Source organism: Aethalodelphis obliquidens, unplaced genomic scaffold (genome assembly GCF_003676395.1).
Source record: "Aethalodelphis obliquidens isolate GAN/ISIS:26980383/991018 unplaced genomic scaffold, ASM367639v1 scaffold13, whole genome shotgun sequence".
Taxonomy (NCBI): Eukaryota; Metazoa; Chordata; class Mammalia; order Artiodactyla; family Delphinidae; genus Aethalodelphis; species Aethalodelphis obliquidens.
This window is the reverse complement of record NW_020837957.1, coordinates 1,640,403-1,658,400: the sequence shown is the minus strand read 5'-3', so window position 1 is coordinate 1,658,400 and position 17,998 is coordinate 1,640,403. Positions and strand designations below refer to the sequence as shown.

General features: G+C 41.9%; 1 protein-coding gene across 1 annotated transcript in view; it reads right to left on the bottom strand.

Annotated features, from left to right (window-relative positions):
* ROR1 (ROR family WNT receptor 1) overlaps window positions 1-17,998 on the bottom strand; it is a 416,524-nt gene that overhangs the window by 181,313 nt on the left and 217,213 nt on the right. The window lies entirely within an intron of this gene.

The following is a 17,998-nucleotide window of genomic DNA, read 5'->3' as shown; positions in this document are numbered from 1 at the left end:
CCTACACGATCCTGGAACACGCCAGATGAGAAACAGCATAGCAGAGGGATGAAAGGGTCAAACTGAATTTAGAACCAGACATGTTCAAATCCTGGGTCTGTCACATACTAGCTTACGACCTCGGACAAAGTACTTCATACCTCTAAACCTCAGTTCCTCATTCGTAAAATGGGAACAATAGTAATGAGCTTGCAGGACTGCAATGAGGATTACTAGAAAAATATTTGAAGATGAGTACAGTGCCCAGCAAAGTAGCAGCTATAACTAATTGGTAAAGACTTTTTTACTTACTATAGATACAACTTCAGGGGTATTTAATGCAGTGATTCCCAAACCCAGCTGGGGAGTATGTTAGACAAATACAGATCCTTGGAGCCCCTATCTCTAAACTACCAAATCTCCCGAGGTGGGTCTTACATAACTAGCCTAGTACTGGTTCTCTACAACCCACTAGTTTAGGGAAACTCATATAATGATATGCCTGCCAAAAAACCCAAACAACACAAAAAGGTTTAAATGAACTGAGAAGTTTAATGTAATTTAAGAATCTAGGGGAGAGGGAGTTGGCAGACTAAAACTTAACTCTTGTTTTTGTCATAAAATCCCAAAGCAGCCAGCAATCTCAATATTGAGACAGCCCAGTGAATACTAACCAAGGGCAAAATTGATACCACTTGAATATCTTTCAAAGCGAAGTATTTATGTTTAACTAGAAGGTCCTCTTAATTGGTTGACCAACAATTTAGTCAATCAGACTCTTAGGAGGAAAATTATTATCCTGTAAAGAGCAGGGCAGTTTTGTCGCCACCAGTATCTCCATTACATAGGATCTCAGTGGCTGGGAATTTTATGTTTGTGGAGCTCTCCACCCAATGGGCAAATTGGCCACACTCTAAAAATATGTAGTCCTCCTACTTTAGGCAGGACTCCCTACAAGGAGGAAGAAACAAAACCCTTTTCAGTTTTGAGTCTCAGCCACTTAAAGCATTTACAAAGAGGAGGCCACTTTGGATGCAGTTGAAAAAGCTATTAAGATTCCAAGCACCTCACAGTAATACAAGTACCTTGTATTTAAGTAGCACTTTTCCTTTCAAGAAAGCCTGTACACAGAACAGACATTAGCTCATGACTCCACATGTGAAGGATCAAGGCCTGAGATAATCATACCCTGGTTGGAATTGAAGAAACCCAGATTCAGCCAGAGGACTTGCCTAAAGTCCCCTGGCATGTCATGAAGTGGCAGGAGAACGTAAGCACCGTCTTCCCTCACCCAAACCTGGCTCCACACAGGCTCTCTGTTACACCGCTGGTGAAATCTCTTTTCCAGTATTAAGGTTTGTTTTTTTTCTAAGCCCTTCTAGCACACTGTTAATTCAATCATTTCAAAGTTCCAAAGACTGTGGAGCAAACATTTTTTAAAACTATTTTCAGAAAAAAATCTATTGAAAGTATAATTTGTGTTTTCTGCCTGTCCCTGGAAACCAAGTGTTTAAGTTAATGAGATTGAGGGATGCCTGGGTTAGTGGAAATTATCTTAATCAGAGAGGTAAATTTAGGAGGATTACTATTATCCTGCAAGATAGTAAGATGGTTTTGCTCCAGCCATGTTAGCCTACGCGTGTAGGATCCAGATGGCTGGCAATTTTCAAATACTTAATTTGCCTCAAATTGCTCCAGTTTAAAATGCTTTGCCCATCTGGACTGGGTTTCCTGCACCATGTCATTATTGATAGCCTGGGAGATCAATAATTAAAATTAAATAGAGGGAAACATTAAGCAGAGCATAAGCTGGGGCCAGAATCCCTTCCCAGAGCCTCTTAGTTTAATCTCTCCCTCTTCTGAGATCCCATAGTGTTTTATCAATTCCTCTCTTACAACACTTTACAATTGTAAGGTGACCTACAATTGCTTCAGTGTCCTTGACTAAAATTGCACACTTCTCAAGGCTGGAGATGAGGTCTGACTTATTTATCTCTACATTACGCACAGCAGCAGCTGCTGAATTGTACACACAGTAGGCACTCAACAAATGTTTTCTGAATGTATAGGTGATATAATAGCTGCACACTCTCCACGTTTTACCACATTTATTTGTATAAGGTAGTGGGGTAGATTGCAAAATGCCACAATTCATTCCTCCCCGTACCCACAACTTTTTGCAGATTTTCCCATGAAGAGATACAGTCTACTTCCCCAACTTGAATCTGGTCTGGCCTTTGTGACTTGCTTTGGCTAACAGAATGTGCTGAGACCAGCTTGGCCTGGTCCAGACCAAAGAACCACACAGCCAACACACTGACTCACGAGTTAAATAAATGTTTATTGTTTCTGGTCACCATATTTTGGGGTGGTGTGTTATGTGCATTATTTGTGGGTAACAGACACCCATTTACAGATGAGAACACTAAGGCTCAATGAGGTTAGGAACTAGCCTAATGCCATAGAGTGAAAAAGCCAGGATTTGAATCCAGTCTTTCCGTTTCCAAAGCCCACAGTCTTTCCACTAAATAAACTGACCAAATCTGAAATATTCTTGGGCATTCAGAAATAAGTTTGAGAAACTAAAGGCAAGAGACAAATGGGGGAGGAGCTTCCTTTCCTTGCTGTGAAGCAGGATGGAGAACCGCCCACCAGAGTGAGCTACCTCTGTCAGACAGGGTCCCGTGTGCGCAGCTCATCTGATCAGATTAAAGAGATGCAAAAGTACAGGATCCTTTTACACAATGATCTGGAAGGAATGATATTCATGCATCCATAAACACAGACTCAACTTATAGCGATTGCTACTCAAACTTGGTGATTTGGTCATTCCCTCTTGCAATATACTTTTTCTTCATCCTCTTAACAGAAAGAAAAGTAATTTTGCACGTAGTTAATTTTGTGACTATTCTCTTCCACCATCAATCTGCCATGTCTGTTTCGGTTTTCAAATCTGATGGAAACTGTTTGAGTTGGTTCCCAGGTGTCAACATCTGCATCTGAAATGTAGTTCTACCTGCAGCCTTTAAACAGCCTGGGTATTTGTGGCTGCAGGCATGGGAACTTTTCACAACAATGCAAGAGCATGCTTTGGATTTGCCAGAGAGCCTCTCTTAGGTGAAAAGGGAGGGTTCTTCCTTCTCCCAGAGCCGACAAGCAGCAGCATTTCAGGAGGCCTTTCTAATCACCAGCAATGAACAGGAACAACCAGTGCTACTGTGCACATGATGGATGGGGTGGCCTGTTCGCTCATGTGTGTCACCTACCACGATGGGCTCCTTGATCTCCGGCTGATAAGAGAACGTTCTTAACAGCTGCTTTGCTCAGAAAAGGTGTATACTTCCCCAGTATGGAATGTGGGCATCCATTTTCAGTCAGGGATGACCAAGGTATTTGGGAGAATTTGTTGCAGCTGGTGGAGCAGCTTGAGAGAAGGAAGTAAGCTGACAGGTCCTGTTTCACTGCCTCCCCCTTGAGGTCACAGTTGAGGTTCCATGGCTGTGCCGTCAGCCACCAGAAGGCCTCCCTCTTCTGTAGGCCTTCCCCATAAGCCCTTCCTGCTGCCCTTGTTTTTCCTCACCTGCTGCCTCAAGGTCCCCATCAAGCAAGTGTAGCCTCAGCACACAGGATTATTTTATTTAGCAATATTGGGTAAAAAAGGTTTTTCAAAGTTGGACACAAAATCTAAAAGCCATAAAAAGATGATACATTTGATTGCATTAAAAATTCTACAAGGAAAAAAAGCAGAAACTGGGAAGAAAAAATTATTGCAACTCAAAAGGCAAAGGCTAACTGCCATAATATAGTAAGCAAAACCTCCTACAAATAAGCAAGGAAGAAAAGCAAGAATGCAATAGATAAGTGGGCAAAGGGAATATATAGACAATTTTTTTTTTTTTTTTTTTTTTGCGGTATGCGGGCCTCTCACTGTTGTGGCCCCTCCCGCTGCGGAGCACAGGCTCCGGACGCGCAGGCTCAGCGGCCATGGCTCACGGGCCCAGCCGCTCCGCGGCATGTGGGGTCTTCCCGGACCGGGGCACGAAGCCGTGTCCCCTGCATCGGCAGACGGACTCGCAACCACTGCGCCACCAGGGAAGCCCTAGACAACTTATAAATAAGGAAACGTGGTTCTTAAACACATGAAACCATACTAAACTCACTGATAATATAAAAAATGCAAGTTAAAATGTCAATCTGATGTCATTTCCCTCCAATCAGATTAGGAATTTAAAAAGAGCTTGATATCTCTCTATATTAAGAAGGATATGAAGAAACAGGGACCCTTATATTGATAGGTATGAACGTAAACTGGTACAACTTGGCAACATCTGTGAAAAGTTTAAATACAAATACCCTGTCAATAGCAATTCCACTTTTAGGAATTTATCTTACAGATGTCCTCAAACATGTATGAAATGCTACTTACACAAGATTCTCAATGTAGTATTGTTTATAACAGAAAAAGATTGGAAACAACCTACTTGTCCAGCTACAGGGTTACTGGCAAAATAAATTATGCCTATCCAAAATTTGCAATGGAACACAATGCACCTGTTGAAAAGAATAAAGAAGCTCTGTATGTACTGATTTGGAAAGAAATCACCAAAATATATCCTTAAGTTATATTTAAAAAGGAAGGTACTGATTGTGTATATAGAAAAATATCTTTTGTATAAAAGGAAAAAAATGCTTGTGCTTTTGTATTTGTGGATATATGCAATATATATAAAAGTTACAATGTTAAAATACAAGGTCAGGGAAATTGGATCACACTGAGCAGCCATCATCTTTTACATTCTCCTTTCCTATTGTCATACCATGTTCTCCTCACTGGAATGGGAACTGTGAGAGGTAGAGTTAGTCAAGCGAGACAAGCGATCCAGAGGAGAGAAGGGTCATCACATTTCATGACAACCGTGTTGATGATGGTGGACTGACTTCCTTAATATGCTTAGATGTTAACAGCTACCAATAGGGTGTTCCTTTTATGTGCAAAGATACTTCTAAGTCTTCCTTTCTTTACCTTAAAGAAACTCAAAAGCATTAATTCGTGATGTCTGCCGACATCTTCAGATAGCAGATTTCAATGGATATAGCAACTAAATCACAAACAAAGCAACGAAAGTAAAATCTGCTGCACCGGATACACAACCCAAATTAGATGTGGGAAAGAATGGTGACCAAAAGGGTGAAGAAGAGCTGTTTCTCCCTGCTGTTCACTGGTGATTGGCAGATACACTGCCAGGTGTGGAATGCCTGTGTTGGGATGCTCACCACCAGGGATGGATGACATCATTCCAAATGCATATATGGCAAACAGGCTAACTAAGAAGTGACCACATGGATGTGACTTTGCAAAATAAGACCTTATTTAGCTGCATGTCAGCAATCTGGCAACCCCAAATATTTGAAAAATAGCCATAACTATAGATAAATACTTTTTTAATGTTGTGAGTGGTTAAAGTAGAATTTATAAAACCTATACCATAAAGCTCATGTATGTCCATTGTAAGTGAATCTACTAGTCCTATACCAAAGCCAGGGTTTTTAGTTTACTCATAGTTTTAACATGCCTTTCAACTAGAATAGTGACTTATGTTGGGAATATTCTGGGTACTCTATTAAAATGGCAAGAAAGTGAGTCGTTCTCCCTTCCCCTTCACTGTTTTTGTTTTTATAGAAAGGAAGAGACTCTGGCTTTTACCTTTTTAAAATATAAACATATGACATGTGCTTGGGAGGATGATACATGAGGAATTAGGTTTTCAAACACACAGCTGAGTTTCTGAGAGAGAATGCCATTCAACTGTTTTATCCTCTGTAAAAATACAATTTCCCTTCTCTTGAAAGGGGTTTAGAATTTTGTCTGTAAGCGTATAAAGGTTCGAAATAAAACTGAAAAGTCTTCTTGTATGGCAAAGAGCTCATAATGAAAAGATATTTAGATGAGTTAGGCCTGTAAATCAGAAATACGCAGGATATATCCGACTCCTTGGGAACTTTCAAAAACAGCACCAGTATTTCCAAGGCACTCCATTCATCCTCCCAAGGGCAAATTTGGAAACTGACAATTTAGCTGGGCATTGGAGAGTCAGTGCATTACAGAACACGGTGGGGTGGGGTAAGCAAGCCTTCTCTAGGCTTTCATATTTGAAGACCCAAGTTCAAAGTGCTTCTTGGAGTTTCAGCCAAAATATCCTCCCACCCCAGACTTCTCTTCCTGAGCAAGTCTTTGGGTTTTCAGCTTAATAACGAAAGGCCTATACTTCAGTCCATGCCCTCAATGGATCCTGTGACTGTGTCAGAAGACACAGCTCCCTATCTAAGAGTACAATTAAATTTTATTTCAGAAGTACAGCCCGAGTAACCTCTGGGTGCTGGTGTGACCATGAAGAAGGTCTATGGAAGCAGGGACTACCTGCTCCCTCTTAAGGAGCTGACAGCCAGGAGAGGAAAAACAAATGGGGAATATGTGAAACGATGCAAGACTAATCCTAAACTGAATAAAAGTAAGTGCTACAGGGCTTCCCTGGTGGCGCAGTGGTTGAGAGCCTGCCTGCCAATGCAGAGGACACGGGTTCGAGCCCTGGTCTGGGAAGATTCCACATGCTGCGGAGCAACTGGGCCCATGAGCCACAATTACTGAGCCTGCGCGTCTGGAGCCTGTGCTCTGCAACAACAGAGGCCGTGATAGTGAGAGGCCTGCACACCGCAATGAAGAGTGGCCCCCACTTGCCACAACTAGAGAAAGCCCATGCACAGAAACGAAGACCCAACACAGCCATAAATAAATAAATAAATACATTAAAAAAAAAAAAAAAGTAAGTGCTACAGACCTCAGGCATTCTAAGCAATGAAGAAGAAACGCCGGGAAGGAATGAGGGGTAGCTTAATCTATTGAACTGATTCCAGTATCCACAGACCCATTCTTCCATATGGACATCACTGTTAGGGAGTAAACTCAAAAGCATGGGGGGTGATGAAATTTCTAGTCACTCTATTCTACCAGATAAACTGTGGTCCAGAATTGGTTGAGACACATGATGAGAGATCTAGAAACCACATCACTTAAGAAACAGTAGAAGAAACCCAGAATGCTTGGCCAAAGCAGACTAGTGAATGACTGATGGCTGTTTTCAAATATCAGAGAAGGGATACATAAAGGAAGATATGATCTATTCTGTAAGGCTATAAAGAGCAGAATCAGGACCAATGGATTGAAGGCAACCATTATAAAAGTCACAGAAGTTACACCAAAGCAGGTTTTAACTGAAAATAAAGAAGATAATCTAACAATCAGAGTGGCCCCAAATAGAATGAACTAATCAACTTCCACCAAAAATCCAAAAGCAAACGTTCACTGATCGTCTACTATTTTCAGACACTGAAAAAAGTTTTAAATGAATTGTCTCATTTTCTCCTCATAATTTTATAAGGTTATTATTATCATCTCCCTTACTATTCATATTTCACAAAAAAATAGACAGAATAAAAAAATAAATAAGAGAGATTAAATAATTTGTCCAAACTCACACAACAAGTATGTGGCTGAGGCAGGTTTCAAAGCCAGAGTCCAAGCTATTACAATTATATTATACTGTTTAAAAAGGAGTTAAAAAATCAGAAAATAACAAGTGTTGGTGAGAATGTAGAGAAATTGGAACCCTTGTGCCTTGTTAGTGGGAATGTAAAATGGTCCAGTTGTTGTGGAAAATGGTATGGCAGTTCCTCAAAAAAATTAAACATAGAATTATCATATGATCCAGAAATTCTATTTCTGGGTATATACCCAAAAGAATTGAAAGCAAGAACTTAAACATATATTCTGGAAATAGATTGTGGTAATGGTTGCACAACATTATGAATGTACTTAATGTCACTGAATTGTACACTTAATGATTAATTTTATGTTATGTGTATTTTACCACAATAAAAAAAAGAAAAAAGAAAAGAACTGAAACATGTATTTGTACACACATGTTCATAGCAGCATTATTCACAATAGCTAAAAGGTGGATGCAACCCAAGTGCCCATCTTCAGATGAATGGATAAATAAAATGTGGTACATATATACAATGGAATATTATTAAACCTTAAAAAGGAAGTAGGGCTTCCCTGGTGGCGCAGTGGTTCACCTGCCGATGCAGGGGACACGGGTTTGTGTCCCGGTCCGGGAAGATCCCACACGCCACGGAAAGGCTGGGCCTGTGAGCCATGGCCGCTGAGCCTGCACGTCCAGAGCCTATGGTCCGCAGCGGGAGAGGCCACAACAGTGAGAGGCCCGCGTACCACAAAAAAAAAGGAAGGAAATTCTGACACATACTACAACATGGGTGAACTCTGAAGTCATTATGCTAAGTAAAACAAGCCAGACCACAAAGGACAAATACTGTATGATTCCAATTACATGAAGTACCTAGAGCAGTCAAATTCATGGAGACAGAAAGTAGAATGGTGGTTGCCACAGGCTGAGGGGTGGAAGGGATGGAGCATTCTTGTTTAATGGGTACAGAGTTTCAGTGTGGAAAGATGAAAAAGTTCTGCAGCTGAAGGGTGGTGATGGTCACCAAACAAGTGAATTTAACGCCACTGAACTGTACACATAAGGATGGTTAAAATGGCTAATTTTGTGTTATGTATATTTAACCACAATATGTTTTAAAAGGAGTGAGATGTTCAAGGCTAAAAGTGTTCAAGTGGAGACAAGATGTCCGTATGTCAGAGATGCTGAGGAAGGGATTATTATTCCAAGAAGGGGCTGGGTTAAGAGAACTCTGAGATTCCTTCCAACTCTAAAATTCTCTGACAAGATAAGCACTTCATCAATGACAGAAGTAAAAACCTGTTTTATTTTTCCTCCAAAAGACAGACTACTTTTTATCCTGGAGCTTCCCAGCCTGGAGCCTGAGACAGCTGGGTCCTAGAGTTGGTTTACAATCAGATTCTCTCATTTTCGTAAAGCATATTACCAGCAAACCATTTCCAGCTCCATTTTAATGAGGACCAGTTTGTTATTTTTTTGGAAACCCCTGACTTCCATTGTTATAGAAAAGATACAAGAAAAGAAAACCTAGGTCTTGCAGTTCAAGAATTAATGAAGGCCCTGAAACAATTACGCCTTAAATATACAAGGGTCTCCTTAATGTAAATAGACTGTATTTCACTGCAAATCTTCTTAGAACAAGGGATCCATTTCAGCATGACAGAGTGGGCGATGTAGCAGGACTATAGTGTGCACTTAGTTTTCAATTTTACTTCCGTTGCCGTTGAGTACTGTACAAATAGCCTGGCTTAAAGGATCTGGGAAACACTAGGTCACAGTGTGAACTATATGCTAATATAGCACAATTTATATAAAAATAGAAGAATGTAAAGAGCTAACTGAAGCCAGAGGTAGTGGCTCCAGCCAAGTGGGGTCTGAGGAACATTGATAATGCAAAGAGAATGTTGTTCTCATTAAAACCTCCAGGAATACTACCCTCAGGTTTTCTTCCAGTTTAAATGCCATGATAAATTAAAACTGAATTTCTGCTGCTCTCTGAAAGCAGGCGTATGTCTCTGCATTACTGAATCAGGGTATGACAGGTTAAATATAAATTAAAAGTCAGTATGACACAAAGATTAACATTCCCAGTCCCCACGGCTGAAGAGCTAATAGAATAGTGGGGAAAAGCTGAAAGTGTGTTAAACAGGCAGCCAGCGTGAAAAGTGAAATAAGCATGGTTAAAAACAACTGTTGTTTAGTTACCATTTATGGGTCAGACATGAGAGTTTCACACTCATTGTCTCATTTAGTCCTCATGATGTACGTTAAAAACCAGAATAACATTTATTTATATAATAAATTCCGCTGAAATCATTCCACAGCAAACCCATGGTGGACTCATCTATTAGCTCATTTCCAGAGGCAGGCAGGCTCTCGGACCTCTGACACGTTCTGATTACTTGGGTCTGTGTAACAGCATTCAAGGGGTAAAAAGAGCCAAGGCAGGGACAACAGAAAAGCCATTGATGGATTCTAGGTAATTGAGGCAGAAAACCTGGAATTTAAGGCCTAAAGGTGAAGTTCAAAAGTATATATAATTTATTAGATGGTGTGGGTTTGGTTCTCCTCTGCTACTGTCCATCTTCCATGCCATAATCCCCACACCATATGGCCATACTTTTCTAAGAACCCCCTGGTTAGAACCTTCACTGGGCATCTATTTCACATGAGATGAAGTCTAAAGCCCTCAGCAGAGCATGCGAAGTCCTTTATAATCTAGTCTGCCATTATTCCAGCCATGCTAAACCATAGCTCACCATTCCAAAGACACTTCACCCTTTCATGCCCTGATTCTCCTTACTGGGATGCTCATTTCCATCCCTCTGCCCTCCCCCAATTCATTCTTCGATATTCAAATCAGGACAGGGATTATATCTTTCTTATTTACTACTGTAATCTCAGTGCAAGGAATAGAGTTGGTGCTAAGTAAATGTTTATTGAATGTAAGAGTGAGGGAGATAAAGAAAGACATAAATAAAGGAGGGAGGTAAAGAGGGAGCAAATTGTCTCTTGTCTTTCATCCTTCCAAGCCATTCCCTCCTCTAAGCTACACAGAACGTAGTCATACACCCCTTTACACTGTTCTCCAAGCTTATCTATTGCTATGCTTTTTCCCCATCTAGACTCTCAGCAACCCAAAGGCAAGGACTGTGTTTTTCTAGACAGCCAATGCTTAACTCAGTGCCCGGCAGTAAACAAGAAATGACTGAATGAATCTTTTTGAAGTTCTTATAAATCCCACTTAAAGGAATTACTTTAGCTGGTAGTAACGTGGAAGTCTCAGGCAACATTTTTTTGTTTGCTTTGTTTTTGTTTTTTTTTGCGCTACGCGGGCCTCTCACTGTTGTGGCCTCTCCCGTTGCGGAGCACGGGCTCCGGACGCGCAGGCTCAGCGGCCATGGCTCACGGGCCCAGCCACTCCGCGGCATGTGGGATCTTCCCGGGCCGGGGCACGAACCCGCGTCGCCTGCATCGGCAGGCGGACTCTCAACCACTGCGCCACCAGGGAAGCCCTCAGGCAACATCTGGATCGGGTCCCTGTGATTCTAGTTTGGCAGACCGGGTAAACAACCATCTGACAAAATATGGTCCAAGTAAGGACTCCTTCTGTTTTCAAGAGCCAACCTAGATTTATGCACTGAAGCTCTTCCTCCTTAGAAAGCTCTAACGGTCTTCCCTCAGAAGCCGTTTATACACACTTTTCACAAGCTTAGTTATCAGATTTCCCAGTCCAGAGTTGACTAGACACAACGAATGGACAGCAGGAAAGGAGATGGAGGCAGATAAACTAGAAAGCACTCTGAGGAGAAAGAGAGGGGACCCAAGGACAGCTTGGGGCAATCAGTCGAAACTCCAACAGACCCTGGGTCTGTACTATACGGCAGCACCGTCCAATAGCTCACAATGGTGACCGTGCATTATTGTGAAAAGGTATCCCTTTTTACGAAGACAGAGGTGTATGGGCAATCCATTAAGGAAGATTTCCACTAAACAGCAAAGCATTTGGCATTCAATGGGGAATGCTTTGATTAGTTGGAAAATTCACTTAGGTAGAACAGCTAATGAGCTGACAATGCCAGATATAAAATGTGCTCCTATAGAAACCAAAGAGACTTCATATCGTGTAATCTGTCCATTTCCAGATACCCGACACATGGAAATGGACCAAGGGAAACATCAGCATGAAAATACACTTTAAGTTAGGGTCCTAAATGCAATTCCAGGAGAGGCTGTATTCCCAGGCAATCCCAAACCAACTGCATGGCCTTAAATGGCCCTCTGCACAGAAACTCTTTCAGGAGCTTATGTTTGATACAAAGAAAGTCAACATGAAGTCAACAGGAGCAGCTAACTTGAACACCCTAATGACATTTACAGGACTAGTCATGAATGCAGATTTAGCCAGGGACAATTCTCTGCACAAAGCAATCACTATGCACTGACTTTAATCCTATGCCATGCAGCACCCTTTCCAGGATGGACAAATAGCAAACTTTAAATGTGATGGGCTGTGGTCTGGCTTCGCGGAGAGAGAGGGGGGCAAATATTGTGGTGGATGGGGGAGTGGGCAGCAGTATACAGGTCCCAAAGCTCTGTCTTTCATTGACCATTTTCCCTTCCCCCCATTCCCCTCTCCCCCTTAGAGACTTCCCTGAGTTTGAGGTTCAGTCTGGGGACCCCTTGAAAGAAAACATTCCCAATACCCCTACTTCCTCCTATTCGGCCACCCTCATTCATTCCACCTTATTTAGAACCCACACCTTGCCCAGGCATTAAGCTAGGCAATTCCACATAAATGAACTCATTTATGTGACAAATTTGAAAATGACATGTTTCAACTTCGTCTTCATGAACTATAGGGCACATAGAGAGAGAGTATATTAATTCATAGACTGAGGTCTGTTTAGAAAGGCTTACGTGTCCCTTGCTAAAAGACAGAGCGGGAACTATTATTTAGTAATCACCTACAGTAAGCCACACGGGGTGGGATACTTAGTATCCCTTTGTTTCTTATTTGATCTTTACAATAACCTGGCAAGGAAGATGAGGAAACTGTGGCTCTGAGAAATTAATCTCAGCTCAAAATCATGCAGCTGGTTGATGTCTCTAGCTAGAGCCTGGATTCAGACTTGGGTCTGTTGGACCTTGAAGGCCTAACTTACTCCACTCTACCATTTTTATTAAAGAATCAGGACATTTGCCCTTTCAACAATGGGGAGCTAAAGGAAGTTTTAGAGCTGTGATCTGATGTGATAATATCCTAAATCAACCCATTTGGAAATCCTGAGGGATTACAAGGTACCAGCCCCATATGCCTGCCTTACTGAATATTTCTAAAACCTTAAAATCTTGTTCAAAGAAGCTTCAAGAACAGTCCTAACTGGGGAATGTAATCATAGCTCCAGAACCCTGAAAGGGGTGGAACGGCCAACTTCAACTTTCTTAGCCATCACTTCTAGAGGGGTCTTCCTTCTCCTTGTTGCCCATTTCTCAGCAGTGTGGGCAGAGAGGTTAGGACACTGGACAGTCTTTCTCTCCAATCTCAGTATCAACCAATATCATCAATACCAAGCAGAGGACTTGCTACCAGCGACCAGGCTTTGGTAGTCTGGGAAGTAGCAAAGAATAAAGAAATTTTACAGAGCAATTCAGACTATCACACAGTATCCCCTGGACCTTAGTTTCCATATCTGTAAGATGGGGGAGGGTGGTAAAATCTTTCTGGTGGTTGTTATAGCAATCAAAGAGATAATGTATGTAAATTATAGAGAACAATGCCTGGCACACTGGAGGCTCTTAATCGTCAGTCAGCTGAACTTAGTATCTTTAACCTTCTCTTCTTGTGCTGTTCATAAATATTTTGTGAGCTTAAGAAATCACAATAATGGCATGAGGCAACATTTACTGAGTGCCTACTACGTGCCAGGCACTGTTTCAATTACTATTTAATCATCGCAATAATGTTAAAAGGTAGGTACTACTTTTATTCCCATTTTACCAGTAAGAACACTAAGGCACAGATGAATTTGCCCAGGTTATATATCAAGTTAACTAGGGAGTCTGGTTGGATGTCCCGCTACTCCACGTGTTGTAACTACTTTTGCTATTATTTTGTACAATTATCATAGCTCCCTTTAGTCCCGAAGGAATTCTCATCTAACTCCTTGAAAGCAGTTCCTAGGAATACTCTAATTTATCAATAGCATATATCTTAAACTCCCAGAGTCTGAAAGGGCATTCAATTCTCTGACACTTAATGCAGTCTCTTCAGTTTAACTTCCTGGCTATTTAAAGATGTCTTGAGTTTGCTCCAAGTTTACTGAGTCTACCCAGAAAACAAAACCTTCTTAATGGCTTTGGTTTTGTAGACTTCGTAAACATTCTTAGAATGATAAAAGGATCACATGTGGTGTTATCTTATTGAATAATGGTCTGGTGTGTCTTCTCCTAAATGAAATGTTGGAGCAGTGTTTTTGTAGGCCAGTGATACATTAGAATAATACCATATATTTACACAGTGCTTTGCAATTTTCGAAGTGCTTTCCCAATTACTGTCTCATTTGATCCTCACCGCAGGCTTGCAAAGCAAGCAGGGCTACTATTATAACCAGCCCCATTTTATAGTCAATGTGCTCAAGCAGAAAGTATCCTGGGCTTTGAAGGAAAACAGAATAGGGTTCTGTTCCTTGCTCCTCAATATTCTAGCTGTGTGACCTTGAACTACTTTCCTAACCCTTCCAAGCTTCAGTTTCTTCATCTGCCAATTGGGCAGAAGAATTTACAAGGTTATGCAGAAGATCAAATGAGGTCGTCAGTGTAAAACAATTAGAACAGTGCCTGTCACCAATTATTTTATTATCATTATTATTAATTATTTAATTCTTTAGTTTTAGTATTATTTGTTGCTAGACAAAACATCATTAAAAAAAGAAAACCAAAAAGGAGGCAGCGAGAACAAAGTCCTGAAAACGAATTGGGCAAAGTGGGCTTTTATCCCCTTTCGGGCACTGGTTGCCAAGGAAGGGAGCATGTGACTTCAGTCATGTGATCCATGAAGAGGACCAGAGGAAGGGAGATGAACACTAGCTCACTTTGACAGCCCAGGAACAGCCCAGGAGCCCTCACTTTGGTGCCAGGGACTTTGGCTTGCTCAGAGCAAACCTGAAGCCCTGGGCCAGGCCCACCCTCCCCTGCCTTCCACCCATTTTCCCAGTGGCCGGGACCAGGCTGAGCCTTCCAGCCCAGCCAGAGGATCCCAGGACCCCAGGCTCTCAAGACACCACGAGGGAGCCATGCATCAGCCCAGTCTGGCAAGTTCTATATCCTGATTGTGCCATTGGATGAACTCCCTTCTTATCAGAGTGGTCCTTTCCGAAGGTAAAAAGGAATACTCTCTAGGTGGGGAGAGGAAAAACAACCCCAAGAATCAGACCCTGCCTTAAAGGCAAGCATCAATCCTAGCCTCTGGGAGGTCTCCCTTAGCCCCACATGGGAAGCTTTAACCTTCTCTGGGCTTCCAGCCCTAGCCCACCCCCGCCTATCCCAGGACAGACTAGACTACTGGGGTTGGAGCTGAACATCTGTGAGGAAGGAGCAGAGATGGAGGAGCCTGTGGGAACTGAATCCTCTTCTGGCTCCATTCTGGGCTCAGGAGGCTACTTAACCTGTTTGACTTCGGTCTCCCCGTCAGTAAAAAACGATTGTCACGAGAATGAAATGCGACCATGGATGTCAGCCCTGAGCACCGTGCCTCCTGTAGAGTAGATGAAAAAATAAATGATGGTGGTCGATTTTATAATTACTGTCTCCGCCGTTATCGTTATTAATTACACCGAAGTGATGCAGGTTTCTCTGACCTGGCAACGTGAGTGATCCAGACAAGTGTGTATTTGTTCTTCTAATAACTCGCAGAATCCAAAGCCTGTCTGTCTTCCTCTCACAATCTGCTAATGTGATCACTACAGCTTCCTGGGGCCATGCCCATGATTGCCCTTTCCTGAAAACCCAGCCTGGGGAGCTCTCCAGTGGAGAGGATTTTCTTTGTGGGCAGATAGCACTCTGGCTCCTGCAACAAGCATCCTTTGAGGGGCAAGTGCTGGTTGGCCCCCTTACACAGAGCCCCAGGGTGGCTAAAACCATCCCCACCTCCTTCCCTCCCAGAGCCAGGTGGCTGAGGCCATCTATGCCTTCTGGCTAAACCCAAACCCCATTTTCTAAGCTTAACATAAACCAAGTGAGACGCCTGTTGACAGATGGAAAAGGGCAAGAGATTGAAAGCGACCTTGTAGATAACAGCTGAGGTCTGTGTCTGCCCAGGCCCAACCTGACAGTTACCTTGCCGCGAAAATGATGCCATTTACAGAAGATTTGGTTAATGATAGGTATAAGGCGGATGGTGGTACTTTTCTAAAGTAAGTTCTCAGACTCTGAAAGTGGGACCTTAGTATTTGGAGAAGTATTAATATTCTTCGCTGGTTGCCAGGCAGGAGCCCAAGAAAGGTACGGCAGCGATATGAGTTCACACAGGTCAATCACTGTATTACAGGGATTAAATGTCTCACGAAGCCAGGGTCCTGGCAGTGTAACTTAAGAGAAGGGTCTGCATCAAGGATGTTCCTGGCCTCTCGTTTCCTGGAGGGATCTCCCACCACCTTCACAACCTCGGGCTGTTTCACCAAAATCCTCAGGCCTTAGCTGCCACATTCTTATATCAGAGAAACTAATACCAACTAGATTTTTTCTTTTTGTAAAAAAGTTGGACCTTTGATGCAAAGGGTTGAGTTAATTAATCCCTTTCCTCATTCATGGTTCATTATCAACACTGGTCCAGGAAAAATCCCTCTTTTATTTATTTTTCTGTTTATTCCCTTTAATCCACATTCCTCTCCCCTACCACAGGTACACACCCCACAGACTTCATGTGTATGCTTTTGTTCCCAAACATTCTTGCCAATGTGCATTGTCATTTTGTGTGTATTTTTAATTTTTTAATTGGAATTGAGTTTTAGATCTGTTTCTTATCATTTTTACCCAGCATTGTACTTTCAGATTCATCCATGTCATTATCAGCGTATCTACTTCATTACTTCTAAGTGCTGCAACCTATTTATGCTGGTCTTTTGTCCTTGGTCCTTTCTGGGCTGTTTGGTCATTTTCCCCTAGTCCTGTGCCCCTGAGGCTGACCTCTTCTACCTTGAATTGCAGCGCCAGCTCTTCCCTGGTCTCCAGCCTGCCATCCCACTCTGCAGATCTGAGACTGGTCAGCCTCCAGAATCCCATGAGTCAATTTCTTAACTCCTTATATATATATTGATATATGTCCAACTGGTTCTGTTTCTCTGGAGAACCCTGACTAATAAAGATGTGCACCCAAATTGTCTCCAATTCCCAGCTACCACCAACAGTGCTGTGATGAAGACTCTTTACATGTTCCCTTACAGAAGTGTATGAGAGTTTCTTTGGTTTATATACCCAGAGGTAAAATTTTGGGGTCATGGAATGTTATCAACTGTATGGTGTTATAAACCATAATGCTATAACAAAATTAAAACATTTCACAATTATTTAGAGAGTGTTTACCATGTGCCAGACACAATGTGTGGGAACTAGCAACAGAATAATCTACAAAATCATCCTTGCCCATACTGAACTTTCAGCAAAAAAGTATATAAATGATCTGGCAGACTGTTGGTGCCTAAGAAATGTGTAATTGTCACTGAGGCCAAAATTATCTACACCACAGCTTTTTGTCCATATGACTTTATTGTTCCATTAATCTTCATCAACTTGATTTTACTATTCCAGGAAATTCTTGGCCAGGAAGATAAAGGTTGCAAATAACTTCCTGAAAACCCCATTTAATAAACATCAAATTGATCAACTTTTCCATAGATAGCATAAAATGACTGTTCATTCTCCAACATTCTCACTGATAGTTGTGTTCACTAATTCTGAACAATTATATCTTGATCCTTACACAATCCGCCCAAGTCCCTGCATTCAAAGAACTGTCTTAACCCAAATCCCCAAACATCATAAATATCACAGCTTTTCCCTTTCTCCTCTTTCAAGGTAGTGTTCTCCCTTATCACAATAATAACTGCAGCTTTGGGCTTTCAACAGGTCATTAGGGTGGTTCTTTCAGGAAGCCAACATCAACTATCTCTATAAAGCATGTCTTGTATTTCCTCTTCCCCTCCCTGAATGCAGAAATAAAAGCGGTGGTTTGGGATTAAAATCAAGATCCCCTAATTCTAATCTTACTGGGCTGATCACAACCCCCAGTGTACATCCACCACAGATGGACATAACTTCTACAACATCTGTAAATGAAAGGGCAATGGTTGATGATTGCTAACGCACTCCAACACAAACTGGTATGAAAATCTGTTCAGGGAAATTATCAGCAACAAAAATGTCAGTTTCTTAGGAGGTTGAATTTAAGCACTCTTGCTAAGATCTTAGACGGGGAA